The 19,140-nt window shown below is 38.4% G+C and overlaps 1 pseudogene; it reads right to left on the bottom strand.

Annotated features, from left to right (window-relative positions):
• Positions 1–516: 516 nt before the first annotated feature.
• On the bottom strand, positions 517–614 carry LOC126017113 (uncharacterized; annotated as a pseudogene).
• Between the last annotated feature and the right edge of the window lie 18,526 nt (positions 615–19,140).

The following is a 19,140-nucleotide window of genomic DNA, read 5'->3' as shown; positions in this document are numbered from 1 at the left end:
TGGGTTTCAAACCTCATCTTTGAGGCTTTCTGATAATTCTTCAAAGGCTCCAAATAAATAAAATAGCAGAGATCAGAATGGTTGATAAGATTATAATGATGATGATAAAATAAACAAAACAAGTCGGGCCAGTGGCGCAATGGATAACGCGTCTCACTACGGATCAGAAGATACAAAACAAAATAATAGTTTAATTATATGTCAATCACTACTAACTGCTTTACATGTATTATTTCATTTGATCCTTATAAAATCCTTACTTTATAGAAACTGGTTATATCCATGAGAGATGATGAGAAAACAAGTATAACAAGATTATACTGTTAAGATTTGAATGTGTCCAGAATTCCAAAGTTGGAGTCAGATAGGTCAGTGATAAGAGTGTTTGCCATGTATGAGGCTCTGAGTTTGAAAAAAAGTCTAATAAGAATTCTAATATAGGCTGGTTGGGTATTCTTAGGTACAAAGTGTAGCCCCATCCCCCCATTCCTCCTGTGTAATCTTTTTTTTTTTTTTTTTAATATGGAACGCTTCACGAATTTTCGTGTCATCCTTGCGCAGGGGCCTTCTCTGTATCGTTCCAATTTTAGTATATGTGCTGCCGAAGCGAGCACCCTCCTGTGTAATCTTACTTACAAGAAAGACCCTCCCATTTATGGGAGGAGTCTTTGGTAGGTAACAAAAAGGTTTGGCCTCAGGGGCATAAAGGGGATTTTGACTGGATGGAGAATAAAGAAGGACGCAGGAGGAGATATGGCTGAAAGAGAAGTTAGAATGCAGGGCTGAATAAGGATCCAGCATAAACGGTTATGGTAGGCCACGCATGTTGGCCAGGGCCTGAATAAAGCTGATATTTCTTGGAACCTGTCTGTGGATGATTTCCTCGCCTCTACCTGAACCTACTGACCTGCCAGCTGCAAGAGGTTGCAGACACAAGTGGCCTGGGTTGGTGGAGAAAGGCCCCTCCAATCACCATCCATCACCATCCACCACCATCCAGCTCTATCCAAAGGGTTTCTTTATTATTTTATACTACACAAAGCTTCAAGCCTAAAGTCTGAAGTTCTCTAAATTCTGTGTATGGGAACCAAGAGACAGGTTAGACCATAATAAAGATAAATTGGTAGGAGGCCTGAGCTCCAAATAATAGGTTCTAGAAAAGTAAAATGCACTACAATATGTACATTCATGTACCCTTCATTGTATTTCATTCCTGAAATTTTTTATTGTAGTTTCTGAAAATAAATAAGTGCAAGCTACAAAAATTGTACAAGAAAAAGCATTGATTGGTTGTAGCAAGTTTATTTGTAGTTGCTTAAACTTAAAATAAAAGGTGCCTCATTCAATTAATACATTTTTAAATGTGATATTTAAATTCACTATGGTGAATATTTCCATATAATTTCTAAATATCTGCTAATAAGCAACACTAGTAAATAACACTGCACACAAATAGTTGGCATTTGTGTGATCATATTTGTAAGATGAGTCCTTTCGAAATATAATTGCCAGATACAAAGATAGATACATTTTAATTTTGTGAGAAAATCGCAAAATTACCTCTATAATGATTGTACAAATTTATTCCTCTTATTCTCATTTACATCTTCCTTGCTCATTTGTTCATTTAATAAATACTAGTACCTATCTATGCCTCATACCTAGTATTTAGTTCTAAGTTACAGAAAAATCAATGAAACCTAATTCTTACTCTCCAGGAATTCCAAACAATTTAGGGAGACAGACATTGAATTAACTAGCTGTAATATAGAGCAAATTTTAAAGCCAGTCACCACATCACAGAGACAATAATGTTAATTTTTTTGTTTGTTTGTTTTTGGGCCACACCCAGTGACACTCAGGGGTTAGTCCTGGCTATGCACTCAGAAATTGCTCCTGGCTTGGGGGACCATATGGGATGTCGGGGGTTTGAACCACAGTCCGTCCTAGGTAAGTGTGTGCAAGGCAAACACCCTACTGCTTGAGCCACCACTCCAGCCCCAATGTTAACATTTTTATTTTTAATTTAATTTTGTGGCTACATCTGGCAGTGCTCAGGGATCACTCTTGGCTCTGTGCTCAGAGATCACTCCTGGTATTATTTGGGAGATTAATATGGGGTTCCAGGAATCAAACCCTGGTTAGCTGCATACAAGGCAAATGTCCCAACCACTGAAAACTCCTGACATTCTTTTTCTTTCTTAAGATGGAAGGTTTGGGTTTGGTTTTTTGTTTGTTTGTTTTTTACATTTGCAGTTACAAAGTTGTTCATGATTGGGTTTCAGTCTTACAATGCACACCACCCTTCACTCATGAACATTGTCCACCATCAATGTCCCTAGTTTCCCTCCCTCCTCCCCCTTGCCTCTAGGACAGGCATTTTACTCCTGTCTCTTTCTCTCTCTCCTTCCCACCCCCTCTCTCTCTTCCTCTCTCTCTTTTTCCCTTTAGACACTGCTGTTTGCACTATTGTCAATGAAGGGGTACAATGTATATCACTTTATCTCCATTCAGCACCCAGATATGTGACACTGACTTTTACATTTGGGAGGATGATTTGATGGCTAAGTGGGAAAAGAATTACTATACATTCTATCGTGCTAGAGCTCCTTCCTGATGTCTTCCAGACTTGTGCATAGGAATATATAGTCAGAAGTTGGCGAGATGAAACATCGCTGGTCCAATTAAAGAGAGAAACAGAGGCAAAGATTAAACTGAGTAAGCCAAACTCGCCATAGCACCAAAATTGAGAAATGCTACTTGAAAATTCTAATGCTTTCCTCCTGATGCTGGCACCACTCAAACCAGCAATTCTGCAGCCCAGAAATTTCAATCCCTCAGAGTGTTATGTGGCACATTGTAATACAATCTTACTAGCCTAAAGTTGAAATAAGTAATTCTACAGGGACTGAAGGAAAGCTTTCTTTTTATTCCATGGAAAAACTTAGAATGACAAATTAAATTTTATTTAAGTCTTATTTTTAAACGTAGATTATTTCATGATAGTAATTTTTTTTTATTTTCACACAATTTAGAGTTTATTTTCTCTACCAATATCCCCACGGGCAAACATTTCTTTAAAAAAAATTGTTTTAGAAAAAAAGGAGAGAGAAAGAGAGAGAGAGAGAGAGAGAGAGAGAGAGAGAGAGAGAGAGAGAGAGAGAGAGAGAGAGAGAGAGAGAGAGAGAGAGGAAAAATGCCCAGAGGCAGGCGGGGGGGGGGCGAAACTGGGGGCATTGGTGGCAGGAAATGTGCACTAGTGAAAGGTATTGTGCATTGTATGACTGAAAGTCTATCATGAACAACTTTGTAACTGTGAAAAAAAAAACCCAAGTGTATTATGAACATCCTAGTAACCATGGGGTTTAAATAAAGTAATTAAAATTTTTCTTTTATTGATTTATTATCAGTATATGATGATAATATAGAATTATCGGGCTGTAGATTAATACTCCTACATATTATAGGAATCAATGTACCTTCCTTCAAAGTGTTAGTGCCATCATACAATTAAAAAAAAAAACCTATCCTTCTATAAATACTATCCCTTGATCAACACTATAGTTTTCATTTCACCATAGTTTCATAGTTTGCTTGTTTCTGTTTTATTTTTTATTTATTTTTATTTCTGTGTGGTTTTTGGGCTACACCCAGCAGCGCTCAGCACTTCTGTATCTGTGCTCAGAAATTGTTCTTTGCAGGCTCAGGGGGCCATATGGGATGCCAGAAATCAAACCTGAGTTGGCTACATGCAAGGCAAATGCCCTAGAGCTGTCAAATTGCTCTGGCCCTGTCTTGTTCTAATTATTGATATTTCATATATGAGTGAAAACAAATAACTGTTTCTCATTTTCTTATTTTCCTTAAACACAATCACCTCAACTTCCATTCAGATTACCCTCACATCCATTTCCAAATATTTCATAGTATTAACATCACAAAGTCTCTTGCAAATAGAGATTAGGACTACATACTTTTTGTTTTTTGTTTTGGTTTGGTTTGGGGGTCACACCCAGCAGTGCTCAGGGGTTACTCCTGGCTCTATGCTCAAAAATTGCTCCTGGCAGGCTTGGGGGACCATATGGGATGCCGGAATTTGAACCACTGTCCTGCATGCAAGGCAAATGCCCTACCTCCATGCTATCTCTCTGGCCCCTACATACTTTTCTTTATTCTAAACACATAATATAGTTCTTGGCTCATATTAGCACTTAGTAATTGATGATTGATGAGAAAACAAACACAATAAACATGTATATCTAGAAAGGTATTGAACATTTGCCAAAAGTTTACCAAATCTGTTTTATAAACCTACCTTTTTTTTCCAGTTTTTTAAAAAGTCTATATGAATCATTGATTATATTAGTTTGAACCAAAGACTGTACTATAAGCTCATCAAGTCTAATCTGTAACATTTACTATTAGATTAAAACAAGTAAATTCTCTGCATTTCTCAGAGCTGGTTCAAATTATAATTGCCATGACTGAACTTATTTCCAAAGATTAAAATATCTTTGCCTACTCTATCCACACCTATACCCAATTAGTAAGTCACTGGCTCGTCATTGTCAATTCTAGCTCCTAATTTTCCTTCCACTTGACTCTGCTCATGCTTTGGTTTGAACAGTCATTCATTTTAAGAGGATACTACAGATGTTCTTCAACTTAGCATGGGGTTATGTCTGATTAGATCCATGGGAAGTGGAAAATATCCTAAACCAAAAGTTAATCTAATGACACAAATATATGACATACTTGTATGATCCATTTTAAATGAATTCACTCATAAAGTAACTTAAAGTTGGGCTAGCAGAAAGCCCATCTTAAAGAAGTATTGAGGATATTATGCCAAAAGTTAAACACATATGTGGTTGTTGACTTTCATAATCATGCAACCGACAACAGCAATGCATCACAAGATTGAAAAAGGCAGAAATTAAATTTTCAAAGCATGGTTTGAAATTTAGCTATATGCTAACTGCATATAGTATTCCCCACTGCTGTGAAGTTTAAAACACTGTAGTCAAATAATTACAATTCAGTGACCATCTACTTCAGTCATGTGTTAAAATCACATTACTACTCAAATTTGTTCTGCTTATTTCACACGTGAAAAAAAATCAGAGATAAAGCTTTGGAAAACTCAGCCAAAGAGAATATGTTCATAGTGGCAGTTAAGTAGGGAAGACCTCAAAACGATACTATGGAGAATGCAACAATTCATTGCAAGAAAAAGGCAATGTAGACACCACAGTAAAAATAAGCATCATGATCAAAAGAGTAGTCATTTACAAATTCTATCTCTCTTCCTCTGGAAGGTCTTTGCCATATCCACACTGTAAGATCAAGAACCAATAACTTGTGAATAAAAGAATCAAATAAAGACTCTGTTATAAATGTTTATGGTTGGGACCGGAGAGATAGCACAGCGGCGTTTGCCTTGCAAGCAGCCAATCCAGGACAAAAGGTGGTTGGTTCGAATCCCGGTGTCCCATATGGTCCTCCATGCCTGCCAGTAGCTATTTCTGAGCAGACAGCCAAGAGTAACCCCTGAGCACCACCGGGTGTGGCCAAAAAACAAAAACAAAAAACAATAAATGTTTATAGTTTGCTGGCAACACAAATGGGTATATTCTTGATATGTGATTTTTGACTTATGAGGGCTTAATTAGATACAAATGTAGTCTCCAAACAAATAATTCTGCAACTATTAGTATCCATAGCTTATAAAGCAATGCCATTAATCGGTGTGCATGCTCATTTCTTATTGCTGTAAAATAGCTCAGGCTAAGTCCAGGCCAATGAAACTAACTCTTGCACCGCAAGAGTTTTAGACTAAAGTTTCATGGGGCTCTAAGGAAGAAAGGGGACAGTTGCTACAATCTTAGAAATTCAGTAATCATTCTTGCTGATTGTTTTGCAAAAGCAACACTGGTTAGTCTACCTAATTTGAGAATCCCCACAGGGAGTTTGAATCTTTTTCCCATTACTTACTTAACTCTGATTTGCTTCTGGCTTTTTTTTCTATCTGTCTATTAATTTATTAGTCTTTGGATGCTTCAGTTTAGGTCTCTTGAGCTGGTCAGTCACCGTCCATACTGGGTTTCGATGAACCCTGTGTGATGTTCTTATACCAGTCCATCTCCTGGGTCATGCCAGGCAGCGATACTGTGTGCTCAAAGCACAGTTCTCATAAACCTTGTTTAGAATGTAGGTAGAGCATGGAGCAAATGGTAGCTTTCTTTCCAGTAAAGTCACGTCACCCTTATATTTATTTTTACTAAACACAGGCGATTCTTAACTCTCAGGGTCAGTACACAAGCATGCCCCAGTGGCCCTCCCTCCAACCTGGATGGGACCATGAACCCTCCAGTCAGAGAGGGAGAAGAAATAGCAGCAGGGCAGAGAGAGAAGGAAGAACAGCAGAAATGCAAGGCCTGGGCTCTGCGGGGTTCCTCCAGGAAGGCCCTTTCAGCAGTATGTGATACTGGGGGGTGGGGGGGGGGAAGGGGGCCCTAGGTTACCCCACAGAGCCTCAAGGAGGTGGGATTAGATAGCCTTTGAGTAGAAATGTACTCCCCTCTTTGCTTCTTTATCCCTCCCCTTCTTTGTCTGGACTCCACCACCCACAGGTCCATTCCCAAGGCTGAGCCTGACCTTCCCCAAAGCTTGAGCCCACCTCCTCTGAACCCTGAAACAAAGCCTCATACTGGCTTCCCTGGTCGCTCTCACTGACTTTAGTGGAAACCTTGCTGGTTGCCTAATTATGGACCCCAAGTTGGGTACTGCCCCTCACTCTCAGTCACCACACCCCACCCCTGCCTAGCAAGAGAGAGTACCTGGGTCAGGTTTCTCTTCCTACACCAATTTTTCTCTGCTTCCCACAGCATTTATTATCCACACTATGGAGTTTCATTCTTTCTTAAAATCTGTGTGCTCTCTCCTAATAATTCTCTATTGCACTCATTTCTTACTGCAATTCTAACAAACTCACAAATGTTCTGACCTAAAATTATATTATCTGTATTTGATAGCTTTGGAGATCATATTTTTAGTTTCACTGGGCTAAAAAAAAAAATCAAATTGGGCCAGAGTTGTTTCCCTTTAGAAATATAGGAATGAGAATCTCTATGTGCTTTTTTAAGATTCTAGAAGTTACTTTATTCTTTGGTTCAAGATCCCCCTCCTTGCATCAACATAACATCCTCTCTGTGTGGTTGACCTACTTCTAACAGGTCCTTCTATCTCCTTCTCTAAACACAGTTGTGATTATGTTGGACCCACCCAGGTAATCTAGGATAATCTAAATTCAGAATAATTTAGTCATGTCTCAAAATTCCTTTTGCCCAGGGAGGCAATATAGTCACAAATTCTGGAGACAAAGACATGAGTATCTTTGGAGGACCATTATTCAACTTAACACACTTATCATATCTTTTAGAATTTCTCAGCATTATCACAACTTTTTCTACCTTTACAACTAAAAATACTAAGCATTTCATGAACTAAATTCAAAAGGCATGCAATTATTTAATTGTAAAAAATAGATGGCACCTTGGAGTTTATCGATAGTTCAGGATTAAGGTACAATCCTTGCATACAAGAGACCATGGTTCCATCCCCTGTACTCCACAGGTTCCTAAGAATGACTGGGTGTAGATCTAGAGATCCCTTCACACTGCCAGGGGAGTCCAGGTAATCTCAACCATTATCACACCCTAGTCCCTAATATTAAACTGCTGCCCCAATTGACAAGAATTGCCAGTTGGGACTACCAGGAATCTTGAGAATATCTTGGGAAGCCAACCCCCAATTTAAATGATATAATTAGGATTGCATTGTATCTACAATTTTATATTTAAGAGATTCAAACTTAGCTTACCAGTAGATTACTTTCTTTTCAAGTGTGAGATCTTGGGTTCAATGCCAAGCACTGTAGGACAGAGAAAAGTACCTGAGCTCAGGCAATAATTACTTTGCATGCAACCATCTCTAGTTCTATCCCCAGCACAGAACTAGGAATAATCCCTGAGCAACATTTAGTGTGACCCAAAATTCCCAACCTTCAAAATACCAATATCTGACAATAAAAAATATAACAATAAAACTAAAACAATGTTTTTTGTTGTTGTTGTTGTTGTTGTTTTTGGTTTTTGGGCCACACCCGGTGTTGCTCAGAGGTTACTCCTGGCTGTCTGCTCAGAAATAGCTCCTGGCAGGCACAGGGGACCATATGGGACACCGGGATTCCAACCAACCACCTTTGGTCCTGGATCAGCTGCTTGCAAGGCAAACGCCGCTGAGCTATCTCTCCGGGCCCACAATGTTTTACATTTAAATGTCTTGTAAGCAAGTTTTAGAAAGATAAAATTGTATAGTCATTCTATAAATTTCACTTATAACTACAATAAATGATATTAACTTAATATACATGCTTCTAAATGATTATTGATTAAGTATTGGTGACAATGATGATGTAAAAATTGCTTCTTATTAGGGTCCCAACTAAACTTAGGAAAACTATCTAGATTGTATGTATCATCTATTCATATATCTCCATATATAAACCTCTTTATATTCATATTTACACTAAATATACAACATATATTTATGTATTATCTAATACATAGTCGATTTCTAGACCTATATATACTTATACATTATCTAATACATATTGGATTTATACATCTGCACACACCAATATCTCTACCAATATTTATCTTCCCTATTAGAATGTCAGCATCTGGGAGGTAAGAGCCCAAGTTTATCTGTATTTAAATCCTGAGTGTCTACTTTGAGCCTGACTTAATGATTCCTCAGTGGTTATTTCTTAATTCAACATAGCTTCATTGCCATTACCGGGAAAAGGTACTACAACACACCCAAAAAACCAAATGTAACAAACAGTCCTTTCACTCCAGCATCTTCCTTCTTAGTATCATAGCTGCCAAGAGACTGGGGTGATGAATGAGATTCAAACAGCCTCTTCTCTCATTCTTATGTTTCTGTTACTATTTCCATTGCATATTATCCTTTCTGATTGACAGAATTTGTCAATCTAAATTTCTCAATTCTAGTCTTTTTCTCTCCCCATACACAATACCTGAAAAATCCATACTTACTTTCTCTGCCCACTAGTTCAATCCCTCCATCCATTTCTTCCTCCTTTCACATTTCTCTTCTGGGTCATATTTTATCTTGTTTCATTTACATTGTGTAATCAAAAAATAAATCATCTAGAAGGGAGGTGAGAGTTCTAGAAAAAGTTTATTTCTAAAATATTATTGTAAACTAATGGACTTTCCCTTTACAGGAATACAATTTTGTGATTATTTTAATGACATGTTTAAGAAACTATTCTTCAAATGTTTTGAAATTGCCTTGTTTTGATTGGATAATCCTCTCTGCCAGTAATACAGTCCTCTCCTAACTAAATAATTTACTTTAAAAGCTATTAAAAATTTAAAATATTTGTCTCAATCTGTGTGTATATAAGAGAAATATTGAGAATGAAATGTATATTAAGAATGAAATGAGACAATTAGCTTTGTTATTTCACACATCTCATGCTCCTTCTAAAACATTATAAAACTTCTAGTACATTAAAAACTTTTGCTGTTCTCTTCAGTTTTCTCTATATATTAAGTTTTGTAAAAATATATCTTCATAAATGTTCCATACCATATAAAAAGTTAATTTTAAAGTTTTCTCTTCTTTTTTTATCTCTTAAACATTTTTAATATTTTTTTAAATTTATTTACTGGGAGATACAGTCACAAAGTTTGTTCATGAGTGAGTTTCAGTCATACAATTTCCAAAACTCATCTCTTCACCACTGCACATTTTCTGACATCAATATCTCCAGTTTCTCTCTTACCCTCCACCCTTCCCTCCCCCTGCTTTGAGATTTGGGGCCACACCCAGAATGTCTCAGGAATTACTCTTGGTTCTGTGCTTAGAAATCAGTTCTGATGTTACTCAACATATCATATGTGGTTCTGGGAATCAAAACAGGGTCTTCCATGTGCAAGGCAAGTACCTTGATCACTGTACTATCTCCTTGGCTATAAAAATATTATCTTTGAACACTTCTTCTACTAAATAATAATAAATAAAGGGGAAAAAGTGAAACTCTTGTATTAATAAAAGAATTACATGAACCAAGGTAGTTAAATTAATCTTAAGACTTAAAGACAATTAAGTTCATGCTTATTTGAAAAATTTTGTATTTTTATGACATTCCTGGCTTTGAGTACAGATAAGAGTGTCGAAAGGAAGTGATTGATTTTTATTGTTTTTTACTACATAGAGGTTACCTCTCCAATAAGGCCTCCTTTTTGTTCTTTTTCTCTGTCATTTATCTTTTGTGTCTGTGAATGTCTTGGGGCTACCACCAATGTAGCTCAGGGGTTATAAGATAACATATTGATAATGATATTAATGTTATTCTATAATATAATATATAATATAAAATAATGTAATATAATATTATAATATAATAATGATATTAATGTATCTGCTCAGGAGTGATCCCTGACAGTGTTGAAGAAAACTATATGTGGTGCAGGAGATTTGAACCAGGATAACAGCCACAGCCACAGGTAAGGCAAAGCAAGACCAGAAAGCCTTTCTACCCCTCCTATTCTCAATCGTTTTTTGTTTGTTTGTTTATTTGTTTTGTTGTTGTTTGTTTGTTTTGTTTTTTGGACCACACCTGGTGGTGCTCAGGGGTTACTCCTGGCTGTCTGCTCAGAAATAGCTCCTGGCAGGCACGGGAGACCATATGGGACACCGGGATTCGAACCAACCACCTTAGGTCCTGGATAGGCTGCTTGCAAGGCAAACACCGCTGTGCTCTCTCCGGGCCCTCTCAATCGTTTTTTTAAACAGTTTGTTGGTTAGAGGACTTTGGATTAATCCTCACATTGTCTTCTAATTAGTTGTCTCTAGATTGGTTCCTTTGATTTTCTTGTTAAAAAGATGTTTCCCCATTGCTTCCTCATCTGGCTTTTGCCCTCCCCGTGTAGGTGAACTTTGTTTATTCCAATAAAGGCTACTCAGGAGGCCTGAAGGAGGAGCTGCTATCTAGGCTCGTGGTTCCTTGTGGTGGAGCAACTGACTGGTGGGTAAACAGCTTGTGGTGTGAGTTTCTGACCTGCAGCTATACCTTCCCAATTATGTGTGGATTATTTCATGTATCAGAATTGCTGCCTGACCTGTATCTCTTGTTTTACCCAGACAGAAGCAGGGGAATTCTTCTCCCTCTCTGGGGAACTCAACAACCCACCATCCCAACAGTTCACATTATAAATATTTTATTTTAGTTTTTCTGAAGTCTGACCAAAAAAAAAAAAAAGCAATTACAGCATATAGTATAAAATAACTATAGACAATAAAGCAAAATATAAATATAAGACTATTCTGTACTAGCTGTCACTGACAATACTAGGTAAAACTCTGATCTATGCGAACCAGACCCATTGGAGGAAAAAACAGGGAGGCAGGATGTTAAGTGAGAAGATCATAGGTATTAATGAAAACCTGTTTCTAGTGGGCCATCGATCTAGGACAGCAGATAAGATGCGTGCTTGGTGCACATCTGACCTAGGTTCAATTTCCAGTACTGAGCAACACTAGGAGTCTTCCCTGAATACCAGGAGTAAGCCCTAAGCACTACTGGGTGTGGCCCCCAACAACAACAGCAGTAATAATAACAAAATAATAATAAAACTAAAGTTTCTTAGAAAAACAAACAAACAGAGATTCTGAAGAGCCAAATGATGTATCACTTCAACAGAGAAGAGCCAGAAATTTTTTTGTATAGACGTGATACCATAACTCAAAACTATAGAACATTTCTTTTCTACTACCTATTGGAATAACCTTACACCACAATCTTATTTCATCCTGACAACTTTCTATTATCACCATTGTTTTACATATGAAGAAACGGAGATTCAGAGAGGTTAAGCAACATGCCTAGGATTTCACAGCAGCAAGTGGAACAAGGAACAGCCAAAACTATTAACTCTGTGATGCAATAGGCTCTCCCAGCCATTTTTCATTGCACACAATTCCACACGCCTCTTGGAAAAAAAGCCTTTTCACTTCAGTTACATAGATTCCTATGCTTGGACATCCAGTACTTCCCACCTTTACATCTGATCCCAGCCATCATGGTTAGGATTTCCCTCAGTGACAGGCATTCACATAAACTGACTTGTCTATCCAGTCTAACAATAATTCTGCAACACAGAAACAGGGAGTGGAACTTGACTTTACACACCCATGGCCAACCCCACAAAGAAAGACTGAGAAATGTGTTTGATCTTTGCTTGCTCAATCTCAACTCAAGAAGACCCACATAAAGAAAGTTAATTTGCTTCACCCTTCCTCCTACTCTTTAAGATGCCTGGAACAGCTCTGAGACTCATTCCAATATCTACAGTCACAGGAGTCCAGAGAAAGTTCCCAGAAAAATTGGACTGTAAATCACCTTTGGTTTCACAGTTAAAATGTATGTTTCTTTTAGACAACTGGTGATGGATGTTGAACAATTGTGATCATTTTGCAATATATAAAAACATCAAATAATCAGTAATTGTACAACTAAAATTACTTTATAATATATCAGCTAAATATAAATAGAGGGAAGAAAGGAAAGCTGGAAGGGAAGGAGAAAGGAAAGAAGAAGAACGGGAAGAGAAGGAAACATTGAGGATGGAGTACAGATCAGGTATAGAGCATATACCTAATATATGGCCTGTGTTGAATCTCACAGCAATATAAAGCAAGGAAAGGAAAGGAGGGAAGGAGGCAGGAAAAAGAAAAGATAGTACAACTCTCTGAGGAAGACAAACAGATGACCAACAAGCACCTGAAAAAATGCTCATCATCTTGTATCACCAGGTAAATCCAAATCAAGACAACAAAGAGATAAGCTACACTAGTAAAGATAACACATATCAAAAATACTGGAAACTGTGTAGGTGGGGATGTGGTGAAAAAGGAACTCTCATCGCTTTCTGGTAGGAGTGCTGTCTGGTTAAAACCATATGGAAAACAGGATAAAGAATTATTAGAAAACTCAGAATCTGTCAGGTGACCCAGAAATTCCACTTTTGAATATATATCCCCAAGAAAAACATTTATTCAGTAGGTCACATGCACACTACTGCTCATCACAGCACCCACTTAAATTGCTAAGTGTTGGGGCCAGAGAGATAGCACAGCGGTAGGGCATTTACCTTGCATGCAGCTGATCCAGGATGGACAGTGCTTGGAATCCTGGCATCCCATATGGTCCCCTGTGCCTTCCAGGAGCGATTTCTGAGCACAGATCCAGGAGTAAGCCCTGAGTACCACAGGGTGTGACCCAAAAACCAAAAAAATAAAAAATTGCTAAGTGTTGGAATCAACTTATCTGTCCAACAACAGATAAGTGGATCATAAAGATTTGGCAATATATACATAGCTGTAAGGAATGATTTAATTATGCAATTCACTGCAACATGGATGTAACTGGAAGATAGCGTGCTAAATAAGCCAGATGAAACAAACCAGAAGAAGGATAAATATAGGATGAGATTACTTATATGTGGTATAGAAAATAACTGCATGAGGGAATGCAGTGGTTTTAATGGGAGTTTTCTAGAAGAACACTCTTGGCCCCAAAGTATAGTGAAAAACTAAAATGGAGAGGGAGAAAGATAAATGTGAAAAAACTGAGGACAGAGGTCAAGAGGACTCTTGACCTTGACTCTTGACTCTTGGAGGTGTTAAGGAAAAACAGAACTTAAATGCATAAACCATGCAACTAAATAACATTAAAATCATTAGACACAAAATTTAACAACCAAACTTAAAGAGCTGACTGTTATAATGGGTTAGCACTAGTTGAGGGATTGGTGCTGAAACATTGTATGTCTAAAACTGAACTCTGGATAACTTTGGCTTTTTTTTTGGGGGGGGGGGCACATCTGGTGGTACTCAGGGGTTACTCCTGGCTATGCACTCAGAAATCGCTCCTGGCTTGGGGGGCTGTATGGGACTCTGGGGATCGAACCGTGGTCCATTCTGGGTCAGCCGCATGCAATGCAAATGCCCTACCACTGTGCCATAGCTCGGGCCCCAAACTATGAATAACTTTGTAAATGACAGTGCTTTATATTAAAAAAAATGAAGTTTTATTAAAGGATGGAAGGAAGGCAGAAAAAATAAAGTAAGTTGGGATTTATAGGCATCCTTAACATTTTATTACATGAAAATTCTCCCATTCAACCCAGTTTAGTTGGATGCAAACCCAGTTGAACAAAAAGATATTGAAGTGATCTAGTGTAAGTCCCTGAAATAGATGCCTGAAATAACTCTATTCCCATATCTAAAATACTTGACAACTGAGACATCAGTGTTGTCCCTGAAAACATAACCAACTGTGCCTGGAGTCTCTCAAGGTCCTACTGTTGCTCAGCTCTACTGTTCACATCCTAGAAATGACCCTCTCAGGATAGGCTCAAATTATTTTATAAATATCTTACTCCCTTCTCGTGACTGGCTCAGAACATTTCATACTCAAAGCACTATGTTCCCAGACTTAGCTCCTGTTCATCACCTCCCAGAATTAACTCATCTATAGCAAGCAGGAACATAGCCCAGAGACACTCAATAAGACTCCCCAAGACTGTGCTAAGTGGGTCTCTCTTGAGTCCTCTGCCAAGTCAGTGTGATGTGCTCTCTTTTCATAAACTTCCTCGGCCTAAACTGTATTGCTCTCCTTGTAAATTTTCTTATCACCCCATCATCCATACATAAACAGGTCTGTGTTTGAACTTCCTTCAGATACAGTAGAGAGCAGAATAGACAGATATCCAATACATTTTATTTTTCTGAGTAAAATAGATTTTCTTGTAAAAGTTTAGCAAACCTTTATCATTCAAATAAAATTCAAGAGCTCTCTGGAATTATCCTATGACAATTGCTCCTGTTTTGAAGGTGCGAGTACAACAACTATGAATGTACAGACAGTACAGCTTGGGTGTGACCCTAGCAAGCACAGGTGTGAGCAGCATCCAAGTGTAATCCTGGGTCATTTGAGCACCATGAATGAAAGGGAAGAGGTAGGAATGAATGGGAGGAAAAGAGAGTGAAGAGGGGCAGGGTCCTGGAGTAGAGGGGAAGGAAGGAAGTCAGTGGAAGGTAAGGAAGAAAAGGGAATAAACAAGCATTTTTTTTTTTTTTGGTTTTTGGGCCACACCCGTTTGACGCTCAGGGGTTACTCCTGGCTATGTGCTCAGAAATCGCCCCTGGCTTGGAGGGACCATATGGGACGCCGGGGGATCGAACCGCGGTCCTTCCTTGGCTAGCGCTTGCAAGGCAGACACCTACCTCCAGCGCCACCTACCCGGCCCTGTAAACAAGCATTTTTTAAGCCATCACAAGCTACCTGATAAATTTCATACACAGAAAATAATATTTGTAAAGTTAATGTTTATAACGACATGTTAAATCTACTGTATCCTACATGTCTGTGTAAGTGACTATTCCTTGTCCTTTTCTTTAAGGAAAAGTATGTGGTCTATGGATATTTTCTGTTTATCTTTGGGCCACACTATTTGGTGCTGGGGATTATTCTGACTCTGTACTTCAAGATTGCTCCCAGCAGTGCTCAGAAGACTATGTGATGCCAGGGACGGAATTGTGGTCACTACATGTATTTTGTCTCGGGTTCCTGGGCACTACTATTTTAATCTCAGATTTGGAAACAGGTTTATATAAAATATACTCTCCCAAGATTATTGAAACCTATAAAAATATATTTCCCCTCTGCCTTTCTTTTTCTAAACAAGTTCCAATTGCCTATTAAAATAAATAAGTTGAGGGGCTGGAGTGATAGCACAACAGTAGAATGTTTGCCTTGCATGTGGCCAACCCAGAAAAGACCCAGATTTGATTCTTGGCATCTCATGTGGTCCACTAAGCCTGCCGGGAGTGATTTCTGAGCACAGAGCCAAGAGTAACTCCTGAGCACCACTAGGTGTGGTCTCAAGACAAAAACAATAATAAAATAGGTTGAAGTAAAAATGTCAACCTATTATAATATCTGAAAATTAAATGAAGGCAAACTCTCTTCCAGCAAAAATAATCTCCACTGGGTTTTCAATAAAGTCACTTTATGACATCTATTATCCTTTACTCTACTTCTCCAACATAAGTGGGGGAAGATACTGGAGTCAAATTGGGTGAGGTACTTCATAATAGATGCCAGCAAAATGAAAAGGCAAGAGCAGGATAAGGAAACAGTGGGTCATATATATTAAAAATAAATAAATGAACTCTCTTTTTTTCCTTGACTCACTCAGCTAAGTCTATGGCAGAGAGAGGCATAAGGGACCCTTTTCAGAGTCTTCTTGAACAAACTGCAAAGATGACCAGGAAAAAAAGCCAATATATCTTTATATCTTTTTATTTTAGTTTGAGATTTCAACACTGTTCTTCCTTTTTAAAAAATTTTTTTTATTAAAACCATTGTGAATTACCAAGTCCTTCATAGCTGGATTTCAAGCATACAGTGACAGTGAATTAGGAGCATTCCCACTACTTGTATGGAACTCCCTCCACCAATATTCCCAGAGTGTATCCTATACCACCACCTTTGCCCCCTGGTCTGCCAGTATAATAGAACCGTTTTAAGTTTAGATTGTTATAGTTTGAGTCTCTTGATTCCATTGCCGTTCACTTTGGCTTGGGTATTTAGTTCTGTCCTTTTTTTTTTTTTTATCTCCACCAATACACCTGAGATCACTTGTCCCCTGACCTTCTCTTCTTTTTTTTCTTCAAGTTTATAGAAAAATGCAGAAATATGAGGTAAAATAAAGTAATTCACGTGCCAAGGCTCTATGAAAAAGGCAGATATCCCTATCTAGAAGATAAAAATAAAATTTAAGTAAAAGGGGGGGGGAATTGCAGGGTTTGTTGTTTGTTTATTTTGTTTTGGCAAAGGGTTAGCAAACGTCAGAGAAATTAGAAAGGAAATACGCTTGGCCTAAAAATAAAGGGTGTCCCTACCCATGGTCTCAAACTCTATTTACCTGGGGGCCGCAGGAGGCAAAGTTGGGGTGATCCTTGAGTGCAAAGTCAGTAGTAAGCCTTGAACGTTGGGGGGGAGGGGTGACCCAAACAACTAAAACAAAACAAAACAAAAAAAGTTTTCTCTAGGGCAGGGCCACAAAATGTACGGAGGGCCGTGTGCGGCCCGAGTTTGAGACCCGCTGGGCATACTAATTGTCCAACCCTGAAGTCTAAGAAAGCCAATATATCTTATATAACTAAGATTTGCCCAAGACAGCATAGGCAGCTGTTTAAAAAGAAACCAAAACAAACAAACAAAAAAACAAAGCAAACAAATCCCTACTTGAAGTCACTTATGGAAGATGAACAAACTGATTTTAAAATGACAACAAAATTAACCTCCAGAGTATCTCACTGATACACTTCAAAAACTTCAGGAAAATTCCTAAGCACAGAATCTAAAGTTGTCTCTGAGGTTCCCTCTGCAGGGTGTGAGGCTGGGCAGTGCTTGGGTCTTCTAGAGAAGGTATGTGGCTAACCCTGCCCAGGACTGACCCACCCTTCACTGCCAAGTCTGACCAGTCTTAAGCAAACACACTCTTAAAGGTGATTGTGCAGAGGAATTTGGCAGCTGTGTCTTCCTCCTGAGGTGTGGTGCTAAGAACAAGTTCCTCAGCCAGAGGCACAAGATTATCTACCTTCTTTTCTGAAGAAACTACTCAATTATTTTGACTCAGAAATTCAGATCTATGTTAAGATTCCGATAGCCTTCCTCTGTTACTGGCATCATTAAAATATTTTTTTAAAAAAAGAACTAGGGGCCTGAGCAATAGCACAGTGGTAGGGCATTTGCCTTGCACATGGCTTACCCAGAATGGACCTGGGTTTGATCCCTGGCATCCCATTTGGTCTCCAGAGCCAGAAGCGATTAGCCAGAGACTATGAGTGCCGCAGGGTGTGGCTCAAAACTAAAAAAGAACTAAACAAAAATTACCCTTTGTTCTATGCAATGAAAAAAATTTGATCTGCTTGTTGTAAGCCCAGGATGAAATGTTCAAGGATTCTCTGTATAAATATCATTAATATTTCTCTCTTTTCTTCCCTTATTCCATCTATGGGGTACCTGAATGGCTTCAGTAGGTCCTATAGCTCAGAAAGAATGAAAGATTTCTGGCTCAGAACAAGTCCTCTCTAGAATTCTTTTACACAAGGCACAGATGCTTTAATCTTCTGAGGGACAACCTTGTTTCTATAGGCCACATCAATCATGGAAAAAAAGTCAAAGGAATTTGACTCCAGCGCCTACCTATTCATCTCAAAGATTCCTAGCAGACCCAATCAAAGGTCACTGTCCTTTTATTTTTGGTGTGTCATTCTGTTTATTTTGGACAGAATCCAATATCGGATACTGTTGGTCTGAGCATAGGCGAAACTCTTCTGTTAAAAGAGAGCAGTCATGCTAAGAGAGACAATCAGGGAGAGGGCAGAGGTGAGCTGAGATGTCATTCAGAGGAAGTGTTGAGTCACTTGTTGGTTCTTCATGGGAGACCATTGCCATTGCCCTGTGAATCATTTGTGAACTAAGCATGACCCTTCTGGATGCCGGAATTGAGTGGGTGGACAACTGAAAAATTTTGTTGTTGTTGTTGTTGCTGTGTTTAAAATTAGGAATCCTCTGACTTGTCATTGGGTCAAAGTACATTAAGTAATAGGCCAATTGCTGGAGGCCAGAAAGCCAAAGTGAAAGGATAGGCAAATGCTGGAAACAGAAGCAAAACAAAATGTCAGTAGGGGGTTACTGATCTGGGACCGAATTAAAGTTACCTCAGGGATAGAAAAATGAAATATCTGTAATCATTTCAGTTTAAATGTGTAAAGCAAATACCATTAGCTAAAGTAATTACTAGCCTTATCCTCTCCACAATGCATATTAGAGCATTTAAGTCTTGCCCTCTCCACTTTAACCTTTACTGCCTACATTTCCCAGGTTACTATTTTATGAAGATAAAGTACTTATAGCCAAAAAAGATACATGATTGATCTTTATTCTTTAAAGATCAACCTTATTCCATA

Source organism: Suncus etruscus, chromosome 8, assembly GCF_024139225.1.
Source record: "Suncus etruscus isolate mSunEtr1 chromosome 8, mSunEtr1.pri.cur, whole genome shotgun sequence".
Lineage (NCBI taxonomy): Eukaryota > Metazoa > Chordata > Mammalia > Eulipotyphla > Soricidae > Suncus > Suncus etruscus.
Note: the sequence above shows the minus strand (reverse complement) of the source record. Positions and strands in the feature narration are given on the sequence as shown.